Consider the following 15,323-nt stretch of genomic DNA (forward strand, 5'->3'; position numbering starts at 1 on the left):
TCAATAAAACTGCAGCTCAACACATTAACAAGCAATGCATACCACTAATCATCTCAAAATCACGGATATTAAACACTCTAATTTCTACGACACAATGAAATCAGTCATTAATTCGATATCAGAAGCAGTGATTTAGTGAGGTTTAACGACTAGTATCCAGAAAATACGGTGACGATACGAAGAAACCCTAGGTTTTGCAGCGAAAGTGATTGAAAAAACATGTATAATAACTGGAGAGCATAAGCGGATAGAATACGAACCTCCGATGAAGAAACGACGGCGGAGGATGAGGTTGCCGTCGATCTCTCCCTCCGTTTACGTTTGTGACGGTGCAACTGCTGTGCTGTGTGTGTATGCCTAACTGCCTAATGCTAATGGCAATGCCTATTACTTCTTTCAATATACTATACTGGGCTTGGCCTATAGATCTGTGAAGTTTGTGCGGGCTGGCCAATTAATATAGCCTTTTAGTTATTTATGGCCTATGTGTAACTTTATTTCTCCTTTTTTACGGCAAGTATTATGACTCTAAACAAGGCTCTTGCCAATGTTTGAACCTACGACCTTTTCTTTAAGAGGACATGAGCTGTTTATCAAGTAGACGTCTCACATCGATAATTACGGGTAGAGTTGAGCTCGGTACCGAAAATCCCAGTCTCGATTTTTTCAAAATCCTGGCACCGGTATCGTAAATATCGGTTCAATACCGAAGGCAAAAGTTTATGAAATACTGGTACCGAATTAAATCATACCGCTACCGTATCGATCCTGCAACTTCAAAAAGTCGGTACCTAATTGGTACCGACAATACCCAATTTGATATCGATACGGTACCCGTACTCGTTTGCTCATCCTTGATTATGGGTTACTTTTAGTTGAAATTGGTTTTTTTTTTTATAATACATTTTGGTTACCTGTGTGAAAGTATTATTGATTGATCTTTCATAAAGTCAAATACAAGATATATATAAACGTACAACATCAATTTAGGAATAAAATAAGGAGTGAATATCTCCTAATATGACTAACTAATTTTGGTCAACATAAATTGAATTTTGAATTATCCACTCTTAGCGGCTATTACCCCCCTTCAAGCGAACAGGTAGGGGTCCAACGCAAAGTTTTGTGCGGAAGCGCTCGAAGAGAGGTCTCGGAAGACTTTTGGTGAAGATGTCTGCTACCTGGAGCGTGGTAGGAACAAATTTGGTGTGTAAACGACCGGCGGAGACCAATTCTTTGATAAAATGATAATCAATATCAATGTGTTTTGCTTGTTTATGTGATACGGGATTCTGACTTAGAAATAAAGCACTCTTGTTGTCACATAGGAGGGTTGGTCGATCAGGCGGTAGCGCATGCAATTCACGTAAAAGATGGGTTAACCAAATAATTTCAGCTGCGGTGTTTGCCATAGCCCGGTATTCAGATTCACAACTTGAGCGAGCAACTGTTGGTTGTTTCGTCGCACTCCAAGATACTAAGTTTCCTCCCAAGTAAATGGAATATCCATAGGTTGATCGTCTAGTTTCAATACATTGAGCCCAATCAGCATCAGAATATCCGATTAGATATGTTTTAACAGGGCGGTCGAATGTAAGTCCGAAGGATAAGGTACCTTTGACATAACGAAGAATGCGTTTAACGAGTTGAAAATGGGCGGTGGTGGGATTTTGAAGGAATTAACTAGCTTGGTTTACTGCATATGAGAGATCCGGTCTTGTGATAGTAAGGTATTGAAGAGCCCCTACTAATGAACGATATAAGGTGGGATCATGAAACGGTGTACCAGAGGAGGTGAAGGTATCAGTGGTGGTAAGTGGTGTTGAGACCGGTTTTGTATCAAGAAGACCTGCTCGAGATAAAATGTCATGAGCATATTTTGCTTGACTAAGAAATAACCCGGAACTGTTGGATATGACTTCGAGTCCAAGAAAATAGTTTAATGTGCCCAAATCTTTGATCTTGAATTCTTTATGTAAACGATCAGTAAAGTTGGCAATAACGGCTTGATTGTTTCCGGTAATAATTATATCATCAACATAAACTAGTAGATATAATAAAACTGTGTCGGTTTTGTAAACGAATAAGGAGGGGTCGGCTCGACTGCAAATGAACCCGAGAGCCACAAGAAATGAACTTAACCGTTGAAACCAAGCTCTTGGTGCTTGTTTTAAACCGTATAACGCACGCTTTAGCCGACAAACATGATTCGGGAATTTTGAATCAATAAAACCCGGTGGTTATTCCATGTAGACTGTTTCGTTTAAGTGGCCGTTTAAAAAGGCATTGTTGACATCAAGTTGACGAAGTTGCCAATTATAGATCATGGCAAGACTGAGAACTACACGAATAGTAGAAGCCTTGACAACCAGGCTGAAGGTATGGGAGAAGTCGAGCCCGGGAATTTGAGTGAAACCTTGTGCAACGAGGCAAGCTTTATAACGATCAAGTGAACCATCGGCTTTGTATTTGATCCTATAGATCCATTTAGAGCCAACCACATTGGATTTGATGGGACGTTTTACGAGATCCCATGTAGTATTGTTACGAAGTGCGGTTAGTTCTTCATTCATTTCCGTTACCCATTTTGGATTTTTGGATGCGGTTTTAATGCCTTTGGGAATATGAGTGGTAAATAAGGCATGATGTAAGTTATTTGAAGAGAGATGGGTTAGGTTAGCAAAATGTCGTGGTTTATAAATACCAGTTTTGGATCTTGTGTTCATATGATGAATTGAGGTATTAGGTGGAGGTTGTGAATTGTGATGATGTAGGAATGGTAGTTGAAACTTGTAGTTGAGGTTGTAGGGCTGTAGAGGATTCAGATTGCAAAGGGCAATCAGGTGGGGTGTTGGTTGTGGTTGTGGTTGTGGTTGGGCTTGGAGGGTTAACAGTTTGGGTGGAGTGAGTATGTGGTTTGTGGGCTTGGGTTGGAAATTGATCAAGATGATCAGGGCAAAGCTTGCAAGGATGGGATGGCGACATTGGAGTGGAACGGACTCGAATGGTGGTTCGGGAGATGGGATCGAGTCATCAAAGTTGGAAAAAAGAAGTTTGGCTTCGTCAACCGCTGATACATTACCGGAAAAAGGAGAAGTGTCTTCATCGAATTTCGCATGACGGGTCATGTAAACTCGAGAGGTGGTCGGATCAAGACATCGATAACCCTTGTATTTTGGGCTGTAGCCGATGAATAAGCAAGGGGTACTTCGAGGAGAGAGTTTATGTTTGTTGTAATCTCGAAGATACGGAAATACCCGACAACCAAACACTCGAAATGTCGAGTAAGAAGGTGGTCGATGAAACAGTAATTCAAATGGGGATTTATTGTCGAGAAGCCGCGTCGGTAGGCGATTTATAATGAAGGTAGCTGAAGTAAAGGCGTCAAGCCATAACTTAGCCGGTGCATGGGCATTAAACATCATCGCGAGACCCGTTTCGGTTATATGACGGTGTTTACGTTCGGCTCGACCGTTTTGTTAAGGTGTATGCGGGCATGATAATCTATGAAAAATGCCATGTTGTTGAAAAATGAATTTGGACCCGATTGTTAGTAAATTCGGTACCACTGTCGCTTTGGAAAACTTTGACATTAGTCGTGAATTGATTTTGAACAAAGTTTAGGAAGGTTACAAGTATATTGTAGAAATCCGACTTATATTTTAATGGGTAAAACTATGTAAATCGGGAGAAATCATCTACAAATATAACATAGTATAAATAACCATCCGTAGACGGGATTGGTGTGGGACCCCAAAGATCACAATGAATCAATTCCAAAACATGTGAGGATCGTTTATTATTATCAATAAATGGCAAACGGTGAGCTTTAGAAAGTTCCCATGAAGAACATAAACCCGGTTTAGGTAATAGAGAAGTAACAAACACTTGTCCAAGTTTATTTAAAATGGAAATAACATCAAACGAAACATGGCCTAAACGGCTATGCCATTTATTAAACGAAGCACGAAGATGAGGAGCAGCAAGAGCAGCAACGAGAGACTTGTGACTTTGGGAGAGGACATAGAATCCATTTTCACAAGTGCCTCTAGCGAGTACCGCCGCCGTTTTTCGATCCTAAATATGAAAGAAGTTATTAGAAAACAAAACATTGACAGGTGAATCATTGGTTAATCGACTAATAGATAGTAGATTTTTTGTTAAATTGGGAACAACGAGGATGTTATGTAAAGGAATATTATTGAGTCTTGTGTTACCAATATTAGTAACCGGTAGTGATTGCCCGTTACCAAAAGTAACACGAGTATTACCTGTGTCGGTATGAGATTCGGCAAGACCATCCGTGGATCGAAGCATGTGGGCGGTGGCACCCGAATCGGCTGTCCAATCCGGGTTAACCGCACATTGAGCATGGAAGGCGTGAGCAAGGTTGGCATCTAGAGGTGTAGCCCGTTGGGCATAATTGACCAAATCTGGACACGAGCTCGCATAATGACCATCCTTTCTACACAATTGGCAGTTGGTAGTGCGACCACGACCCGATAAGTAACCACGAAAACGACCCGATGATGAGCCACGGTTGTTGGATTCATGATTGGATTTTGAGGATTTTGTAAGCCGATTTGTGTGGGCTGAAAAAGCAGCTTGTGGGGTAGCTTGGGTGTGTAAGGTTTGAAGGAAGAGCTCATGATTTTCGGCTTGGTCTAGAACATCACGAAAAGGGGGTGCGGGACGAACCATACGTTGCGCAGTGGAAAAAGTTTCAAAAGTGGAACCAAGGCCACATAAAAAATGGTGCCTTTTGTCTTCATCAGTGACAAAGTGACCGATTGCAGCTAGTTGATCACATAGCACTTTGAACTTCCGACCATAGTCGGACACGGTGGAAGAAGTATGACCCATGGCCTCGGCCATTGCCTCTTCTGTGAGAGTCGAGTGCAGAAGCAAGATGACTCGTTGATTAGTAACGGTGGCTGGTGGTTCGGATTTTGAACCATCAATATGGTGGAGAAGGTTAAGATAGGAGATAACTGGGTAGATTTGGTTCTTCCAATAGAGATAGTTTGTGGATGAGAGTTTGAGTGGTATGAGATGAAGGAGGGAGTGAAGAGGGGCTGTGTTGGAAACGGAGGTAGAGGAAGAATTAGTGTCGGCCGTGGGGAAGATCAAGAGAAAAAAGTTGCAGGTTTTAGAAGAACCTGGTTTGATACCATGTAAAGTATTATTGATTGATCTTTCATAAAGTCAAATACAAGATATATATAAACGTACAACATCAATCTAGGAATAAAATAAGGAGAGAATATCTCCTAATATGACCAACTAATTTTGGTCAACATAAATTGAATTTTGAATCATCCACTTTTAGCGGCTATTAACCTGTAAAATGTTAACTAATATTGTAAGGAATAATAGTTATTACGCAAATTGATTTTTAACAATTCATAGCATTGTTCATTGGTATATGATAAAACAATGTGACTAATGGTAGTTAAGTTTGAAAGGTTAAAAGTATGTTTCAGTTAAAACTATTATTTTAGCAATGTTTTATATTATTATAGATTTTAAAAAGCTAAATTGTGTTATTATTTTAGCACAGTTTTGTCATTCCATTCATTGCATAAATGAGAAAAGAACGCTCACGCTCGAAAAATGAAAATCATTATAATAGAAAGAACCACATTCTTTGTGGAATGCTACATAGTTGATGAGCATTTTTTTTTCATTCTGTAGGAGTAATCCATTCATATACACCAAATGCATTGGGATATGTTTGGTTGAAGTTAATGGAATAAAAGGTAAATGGAATGAGAGAATGAATAGAAGTGACAAAGTCACGAATGAATGAAATGATCATTGTCATTCCTTTGTCTTGTTTGGTTAACCTATAAGAATGAAATGAATTATTACTTTATGTTATTTGATATTCAAAAAAATATATGGATGAAATAGAAATAATAACTCATATCTCAAAATAAATTTTTTATCACAAAAAAAAATGCAATGGCGACGGTGGTGATGTTAGCTCTGGCAAAGAAAATGGAGGTGGCATTGGCGATGATGGTGGTAACGGTGGCGGTGGATTGGTAGTGATGATAGGGTGGTGACGACTGTGGTGGTGGTCAGGTGGTGACAGTAGTGGTGGCGGTGATGGTCAGGTCGCGACGGTGACAATGTTTGTGGTGGTTAAGGCGACAATGGTGGCGGCAGTGGCGGTGGTTGTGCTGGTGGTAAGGTGGTGGTGGCGCCGGTGGCGGACATGTGTTGGTGGTGGCGATGGTAGTGGTGGCTGTTGTTGTTAGGGGGGTGGAGGGAATGGTTTTGATTGAATGAGATTCTATGGTAGCGTTTGGTATACAGGGATGGTTTTGATTGAATGAGATTCTATGGTAGCGTTTGGTATACAGGAATGAAAGGGAGAAATGGAATAATTCATTACGTGATAATGAAAAAAGTTGTGTTTGGTTGCTCAATGGAATGGAATCATCCATTACACATGGAATCACATTCCATCTAAACCATTCCTTCCTACCCCCTTCTTTTTTTCATTCCATTCCTCTTTCACCCAACTTTCTCAACGCCACCACCACCTAACAACAACAACCACCACTACCATCGGCACCACCACCAACTCCGCCGCCGCCGCCACCTTATCATCAATGTTACCACCGCCACCGTCGCTGCCAACACCATCGCCGTAACCATTGTCACCGTCGCTGCCTGACCATCACCGCCACCACCATTGTCGTTGCCTGACCACCACCACCGTACCATTGTCATCACTACCAATTCTGCCACCGCTTCCTTAACCACCTAACCACCACCACCGCCACGCCTACCACCATTTTTGTCGCCAGAGCTACCACCGTCGCCACTGTAGTGTTCTTTTGTTTTTTTTTTGTATAAAGCATTTTGAGATAGGAGTGTTTTTATTATTTCTATTTCATTCGTACAAATTTTATTTTTTTTTGATACAAAACAACATAAACTAATAATTCATTTTATTCCCATAGGTTAACCAAACAAGATAATAGAATGGTAATGACCATTTCATTCCCTTGTCCACTCAATTTCTTCTCTCATTCCGTTCCCCATTCATTCCATTACATTCAATCAAACATACGTAAAGAATGATTCCATTCCATTGAGCAACCAAACACCATTTTTTTCATTCTCACGCAATGAATCGTTTCATCCCCTATCATTTCTGCATACCAAACACTACCTTAGGTAGCATTTGGTATGCATGAATGAGAGGCGGAATGGAATAGACAATTATGATGGAATGAAAAAAAATGTGTTTGGTTGGTTAATTAAATGGAATCACCCATTACCATGTCCATTCCATTCCCCTCTAAAACACCCCAAATTCATTCTATCCACCCCTTTGTTTTTTTTCCATTCCATTCTCTCATTCTGTTTACCATTACCCATTGCCCTCTCACTGCCCGCCACCACTGCCTCCCCCGCCCGCCACCACCCGCCACCGCCTCCGCCACCAGCCACCATCACCTTCATCCGCCGCCCGTCACCACCACCACCCACCTTCGCCGCCGCCACCCACCCCTAGCTACCAGCACCGCTCACCACCGCCACCACCAACCATCGCTCCTGCCATCACCACCACCGCCCATCATCGTCACCGCCACCACCACCCACTATTAGCACCACCTACCACCAGCAACAATCGCTCCTAGCTCCGGCAATCGCCACCGCCTCCCACCACCATTACTACTCGCCGCCCATCGCTACCGCCGCTCATCACCACCATCCCACCGCCACTCACTACCATTTTTATTTTATTCCAGCTTGTCTAGCTTATCATAAAATAAAGACTAATAATTCATTTTATTCCCACATGGTAACCAAACATGTCAATGGAATGGTAATTATCCATTCCATTACCTCATCCATTCCATTACCTCGTTCATTCCATTCCATTACCCATTTCATTACTCCATACCAAACAGACCTTAGAGTTGGGACTTAGTAATGAAGGGGGAATGGAATGAGAGAATGAATGGAATGGACAAGGGAATGAAATGGATCATTAATTCCATTCCTTTGTATTGTTTGGTTAACCTATGAGAATGAAATGAATTATTACTTTATGTCGTTTGGTATCCGAAAAAAATTATAGGAATGAAATAGAAATAATAAAAACACACTTATCTAAAAATATTTTTTTTACAAAAAAAAAATGCAATGGCGATGGTTGTAGTAGTAGCTTAGGTGACGAAAATGGTGGTGTCGGTGGCAACGATGGTGGTGGCTGTCACACCCCACCTTCGGGCCTAGGTGTGTGACCCACAGTTGGTACCACTTTTGTCAATTTATCAAAGTTTGCAGCGGAAAATGTTATTTTAAAATATTTATTTTCATAACATAGGGAATTAAATACCCTTGTTTGTTTTACAAAATTACTTGTTTAAAAACAAGTTTAATATATATACCTTAATACAAAATTTGCTGAGCCACCAGCTGTAAACTATGCCTAGTGTTCTTCTATCTTCACTGGCATATCCAACACTATTCCTTACTCCTGATTACCTGAAAACAGTTTCAAAATACGTCAGCTATATGCTGGTGAATACGCTGACTCAATAAAACATTTTCACAATTCGTAATGACACAACACCAATAGTGTTCCACGACTCAGTGGGTCTCAATCCCATCTCATCGGAACTAAACATACACACAAACCATATAATCGGACTTCGCTCGCCCTAGAGACAGTCACTTGCCTCTTGGTCAGTATGTCTGTAGTGTGCCCACTACAGTACATATATGTAAGGATCCAGACACATGTGTATTTTAGTCTGAGTGTTTAGTAATACCTTGTATCAAAACGTTTTAGAGGATTTGAACCAACCCTCATGCAAATATTTCCATAACTCTTTTACATATGGATAACAGTCCATAGTTTCAAAGAGTAAATATCTTTTCAAAACATATAGTACATAGACGTATTCACGTCATAAAACATTTCACACTATAAAAAGGTTTGGACGAATTCACCTTTTGTTGATTTCAAGATTTCTCACCAACAGATGTCTGATCTTTATCTCGGACCTATAGTACGAGAATAACATTCTATAAATAACTAGATCTACAATCTAGCTATAGACCTTAAGTCTATTTGCATAACCTTTACCTTGATATTCATTTCATTTTGTAAAACATTTATATTACGTTTCTTCATCATGAAGAAACGTATATATCAAGTTTCTTCTTTCATATGTAATATCTTTATAAAAATAAAGAGCAACATTTCATCAATAATCTTATCTTATGGAAGCTCATATTTCACTTACTTACTTGATCAAGGTATAGACTATACCCTTGACTAGGGTCTAAGCTATATAAAATAATAATAAAGTAATAACTTAAGCAGAATCCCTACCTTACGCGGGTATTTTAATTTGCCTAAGCCTTGTACAAGTAGCACTTCGACTTAAACCGTCAGAACCTTGTTTCGAACTCGCTTAACCACTCGACGGAGCGTCAGAACTTCAATTCATGCACGTTTTACGAGAAATCAGAGTCTCGGAACCTCATGACCGTCGGGAACGCCTCCCTAGGTTATGTGTGTGTAAAGAAAGGTGTTTTTGGGATGAGAATACTTCAAACCCGTAGCCCCCTTTTACAGGCAAAGTTTTGACCACCATCGCGTAGCGCGATGGGGTTTTCCCCAGGCCATCGCGTAGCGCGACGCCGCAATCCACCAGAGGTTGCCACGTGTTGACACGTGGTTGATCCGGTTACTTAACCGGGTCATCGCGTAGCGCGATACCCCCTTCCTTCTGGACCATCGCGTAGCGCGACGCCCCTTTTTCTAAACTCATGGGAAACTGCATCGCGTAGCGCAATGATCTAGTCTGTATACCCGTCGCGTAGCGCGATGGGTCTGGAAATCAGAAATTTTATTTTTAGTCCTTTAACTTTAGTATCTTGTCACTTCTTGGTCGATCTTCCATAGTTCAAAAATACCAGAGCGGCCCTTATGCGGCTCGCGGCGATGCGAGCGTGCGAAGTGTGCCATCAAAACGCCACATTACGCCCATCGCCCGAGTCCGAGTCCGTGTCATTGCGCGTGCGCGTCAACTGCTTCGCACCCTCCGCTAGAACTAGTGAGAGTGGTTAGCCCCATAAGAACATTACCATGGAAAACTCCTTCCTTATAAAGTGCTTTTATTTCTTTCCCACCTTCCATGTGGGATGGAGTTTTCTTACTTATTCTCTTAACATAATATGCCTCCTTTTCTTTATCATACCTTTTCCTATTACCTTTCTCATGATTATTTTTTGTCCTTTATCTTTTATAAACTTGTCAAATTTGGACCTAAACTTTGTGGGTGTTACAGTGGCGGTGGTTGGCGGTGGTTGTGGTGGTGGGGGTGGTGGCAGTGGTCAAGCAGTGATAGCATTGGTAGTGATGGCGATGGTAGGGCGACAGCGACGGCGGTGGCGGTCAGGTGGCGGCGGCGGCGAAGGTGGTGGCAACGATGACGGTGGCGGTCAGGTGGTGGCGACAGCAATGGTAATGGTGGTAGTCGTTGTTAGGTGGTGGTGTTGTTGATAAAGTAGGGGTGAAGGAGGAATTTAATGAAAAAAAAAGAAGGGTGGTGGGAAGGAATGGTTTTGATGGAATGAGATTCTATGTGTAATGGATGATTCAATTCCACTCAGCAACCAAACACCACTTTTTTCATTCCCACGTAATAAATCATTCCATTCCCTCCGTCATTGCTGCATACCAAACGCTATCTTACATATGAGAGGCCCTGTAACATTCGTTACTTTTCAAACCCGAAAACCCGACCACACCCGTTTCGAATTTTCGGATTTTTGTTTCAAGTATATATATATATATACAAGTATATGTATGTGTATATATACACATACAAATTCCCAAGATTTGTTTGACGTTCGTCAATGTTTTCCCGACTCGGTTTATAGTTCAATGTATTTTTGTTCATCATTTACTAATAATAAAGTATTGTCGATGTTTAATGTTCAACGTTGTTCATTTATTACTATATTCGATTTGTTTATAAAATCCCGAGTCTTATCGTTAATCGAGCCTTACGGGTTAATGTAACATTTCGGGTTTCCATTTAATGCTTTTGTAATCGTTACCCGACCCGGTTCGTGTTCGGGTGACTTATTAATAAAAGATTCATTTTATTTAATTATTTCCTTCATATATTTATTATTAAACTATCAAATAATAGCAAAAATGACCTCTAAACCAACTTTAATCCCCTTTTGCACCCAACTCTATAAACCAGGGACCTAAGTGTAAATACCATTATAATCAATTCTTTCCTTCCTTCCTCCTCTCACCGTCACCGACGTACCCCCCCCCCCCCCCACCTTTCTTGAACCTCAATTCTCGGGCATATTAACACAATTTGATCTTGTCAAATTTCCTTAATCATAAACGAATCAATCGACACGTTAAAATTGGAAAAACGAATCAAAATCGACCATTAATTGCGTATATCAAACCCGCGGCTTAACCGACCTTCAAAACACTATATAAACACAATCATTATGCAATTAAATTACACCACATCTTCCTCATACTCTCACGAAACTAAACCCTAACTCAATTGTTGATTACGCCGCCGTCAAGAACCTGTTTAATCTCAAGCTCAGCCGCGACCTATTTGGTGTTCGTTAGCCCTCGATCCGCGATTATAAACGGTAATTGATATATGCCTTGCAATCGTCTTTAGTGCAGAAACAAAACCCCCATGTCAATTTTAACAATCATTGATCCATTAATCGGAATTGGAATCTAGGGTTTATAATTAACTTGGGGAAGAACACACCGTATGTTTATAACTAACTGATTCCATGGTTTTAACAAACAAACAAACAGGCCTGGTGGCCAGTGCATAACATGCTAACTTCGAACCGGGCTGGAGGCGTGGGTTCGAACCCCTCCAGGCCCGGTTTTTGTTTATCTTGTTTATATATTAATTTTTAATTGTTTAATAATCATAAAAATAATAAATAAACATTATTTTAATAAAACCAAACCCAAGATGTGTAATTTTGACCACGGCTTCGCGTCATAGTTTCCTATATATAGATTATATATTTTTATATACATATATAAGGATAAATAATATGAAATTTCTTTTATATAATTAATGTTTCATTTATATATATATAATGTTTATTAATACATGATATCGGTTATTATTTATTTAAGATCTATTTACAAGAAAATATAAATATGGATAAAATATATATCGCTTACCAAATAATAGTATTAACACAAATAATAATAGTAATAATAATAATAATAATAATAATAATAATCTTAGTTATAATAACAACAAATAATGCATCTCCTAAACCTCAAATTGTTATAAATTATTTTCCTCATTTATTAATTATACTATCGTTAACAATTAGGGCATCTTTGTTGATGTATCTCGAAGGCTTGAACGTGTTCATCCTCATTTTCTTTTATTATTATCTCATCCTCACTAAACCACTCACTAAAAGGTAAGTAATTCACATCCCCCTTTTTACTGTTTTATATTTTGGGGGCGTTATGCGTTAAACCATTTTCACTACAATTCCATTATTTGCGTATTATGATATTGCTCAATTAGTTTATACGTGCGAATGTGACTATGTGTTTAATTTATGCATTGGTGGTTGGTATCTCATCCTCATCCTCATTAGTATGATCATACGCCGTCGGAGTAGCTCGTTATCCATGTGATTCGAGTGAAAAGACAATTTTTATATTATTGTTATATTGTCGTTATGCTAGTTGTAGTATTTCATATTATCGCAAGGAATTGTCATTTTTATATTATACGTATTCAAAAACTGTGTTTGCTTGCTCAACTTTATGTTGACAAACTATGTATTTTCCCGCATGGCGCAGGTAGCTACATTGGATGAAGAATCAAGGGTTTAAAAAGTAGTTGGACCTTAGGATGCATGATTAATTAAAGACTATTTACTTCTTTATATTTAATTGTCATGTTTATTTATATGAGACAATGTTTGTGCTTTTGCGTATTTGAATAATATGAATTTAATAATTTAGATATTGACACGTGGATTTATTTTAGTGTGTTTTGAGCTATGATACAATTATGTCGCGCCCCGGCATATTCCGTTGTAGGTTGGGGTGTGACAGTTAATGCGTAACTATCCAAAATCATAATTATTCAACATAAATTCTAATATCATTAAAGTTCAAGGTTTAAAATGAAAATGCATTGTTATTCTTTTTGTTTTAAAGAAACTTGAAAGTTGAGGGACCGGCGTTGTAATTTACCCAAATTTATAATAATTATACAAAATTAACCCAACCCACCCCCTGTTCCCCCTTGTTTTCCCGATGAGTTCCGGTAGCCGAAATCCGGCGCCGAAGAGTCCATTTTGGCCGTAAAACCCGTTAGTTTACCATTTTGATTATATCAACGACCATAAACGTCCAAATTATACACTAACTAATATATTAATTATGTTATAACGACCACTAATCACCTTAAAACCCGTAATCATCGCCGGATTACTAGCCGCGATCAAAGCACTGGAATTAACTCGTATTTGACCCAATTAATAGTATAAATAGGTTAACCCCATAAGCCTAAACTCACACCAAACACCAATTAACATCTTAATACACTCGGTAGAAATAACCATGAAGTTTCCGATCATTTTTCCGGCCAGGTTCATTCTCCTTCATTCCGGCATCATTAGAGGTAATACATATATGCTTATAATTCGCGATTAACAGATTAATCAAACCCTTAACATAATTTAATAGAACATGGAACCATATCAGAGAATCAAAAACCTAGGGTTTTAACCTTGAAGATGAACTGGGATGTTTCTTTATTATTAATCGTTTTCATTATAACAACTGAATGTTATCTTGGTCCAGTGGTTAATGCTCACACGTATAGACGGCCAGACCTGGGTTCGAAACCCAGGGTCTGCGTTTTTATTATTAATGTGTATTGATAATGTTTTGAATAAGTTAATATATTTAATAAAAACCATACTTTAAAAGAATATATCATCTAATCCAACTGGTTAACTTTATTGAATGATAACACTCAGACCCGGGTCAACCCTTTATTTATTTATTTTCGATAACCTTTTTAATATAATTTATTATTATTTGAATCTTTTAATTTTTTTTAAATCCTAATAAAATCATAAAGATCATTTTAAATTAAACAAAAATTATATAGATTATATTTCACCCTTCCCATCTAAAAACCAACTTTCTTAATTGTTCAAACCGTTAAGTTAGTTTCATAATAATACATTTCGTTATATCGATTTAAAACTAATTTATGTTTTCGTTACTTTAATTTATTAGCTTTAATGCGCTAAACGTTAAGTAGATAATTTTAGTCGTTACGCTTTAAATCACATGTTTTAATTCGATAACTTATATTTCGCTAACCATAACCCGGTTGTTAATTCATAATAATTCATTAATCTCATTTTGTTAACTTAAATTCGTTATCTCTTAATTTGTTAAACTATAGTTCGTTAAGATTCTGTTAACACAATATTACATCAAAATGCCTTAAAACCCCATAGAATATATTAAAATAATGTAAATCCCTTTAAACTAAATTATTCTCTTTAACTTTAATAATCTCGTTAGTTAGTCTTTAAATATTCATAATTGTTTTATTTAGAGCTCGAGAAGTTCAATCGTTTCGGATTCCTTAACGCATTTTTGGTTGCTTTGGTTTCGTTATCATGCTTTCGGTTTTCATTGCAATGTTTATCTTCAATTTCAATGTGAGTTTCTCACACCCCCTTTTTCAACGCTTTTATTACTTTTGGGGGTAGCATATGTATCCTATTACTCAATGATTTATCGAGTCATATACAAAACTACAATTTATTATATGGACTTGTGTGTTTACTTGATTACTTGCTCAGAATTACTTGCTCAGTGATTGCCTCAATAAGTATGATCATACGCCCCCCTTTGCACTCAGGTCCATTTTTATCGAGTGGAAAAGGGACCTCATTATCCAAGTACGTTGGTAGCCCCAACTGGAAAGGACATTCGTTTGTTCTTTACACTCAGGTCCATTGCATCGAGTGTAAAGAACCCTTAGTGCTCATTTCACAAGTTTCATGGAATTGTATGATTTTTACGTATTATATCAAACTGTGGGAATCTCACCAGCTATGTTCATAGTTGACTTTATTTTATACATATGTTACAGGTGTAGAGCTACGAGGATGAAAGTTAGAAGACACATAGCATGCTTATAGGATATTCAAAGAAACAACTTATCATTTTGATTATTTATTTGTTATAACTTGTAATTATTTGATAAACTTGTGTC

This window comes from Bidens hawaiensis, unplaced genomic scaffold, assembly GCF_021521415.1.
Source record: "Bidens hawaiensis isolate Kalapana, Puna unplaced genomic scaffold, B.hawaiensis_p1.1 tig00004242_1, whole genome shotgun sequence".
In the NCBI taxonomy this organism is placed as follows: Eukaryota; Viridiplantae; Streptophyta; class Magnoliopsida; order Asterales; family Asteraceae; genus Bidens; species Bidens hawaiensis.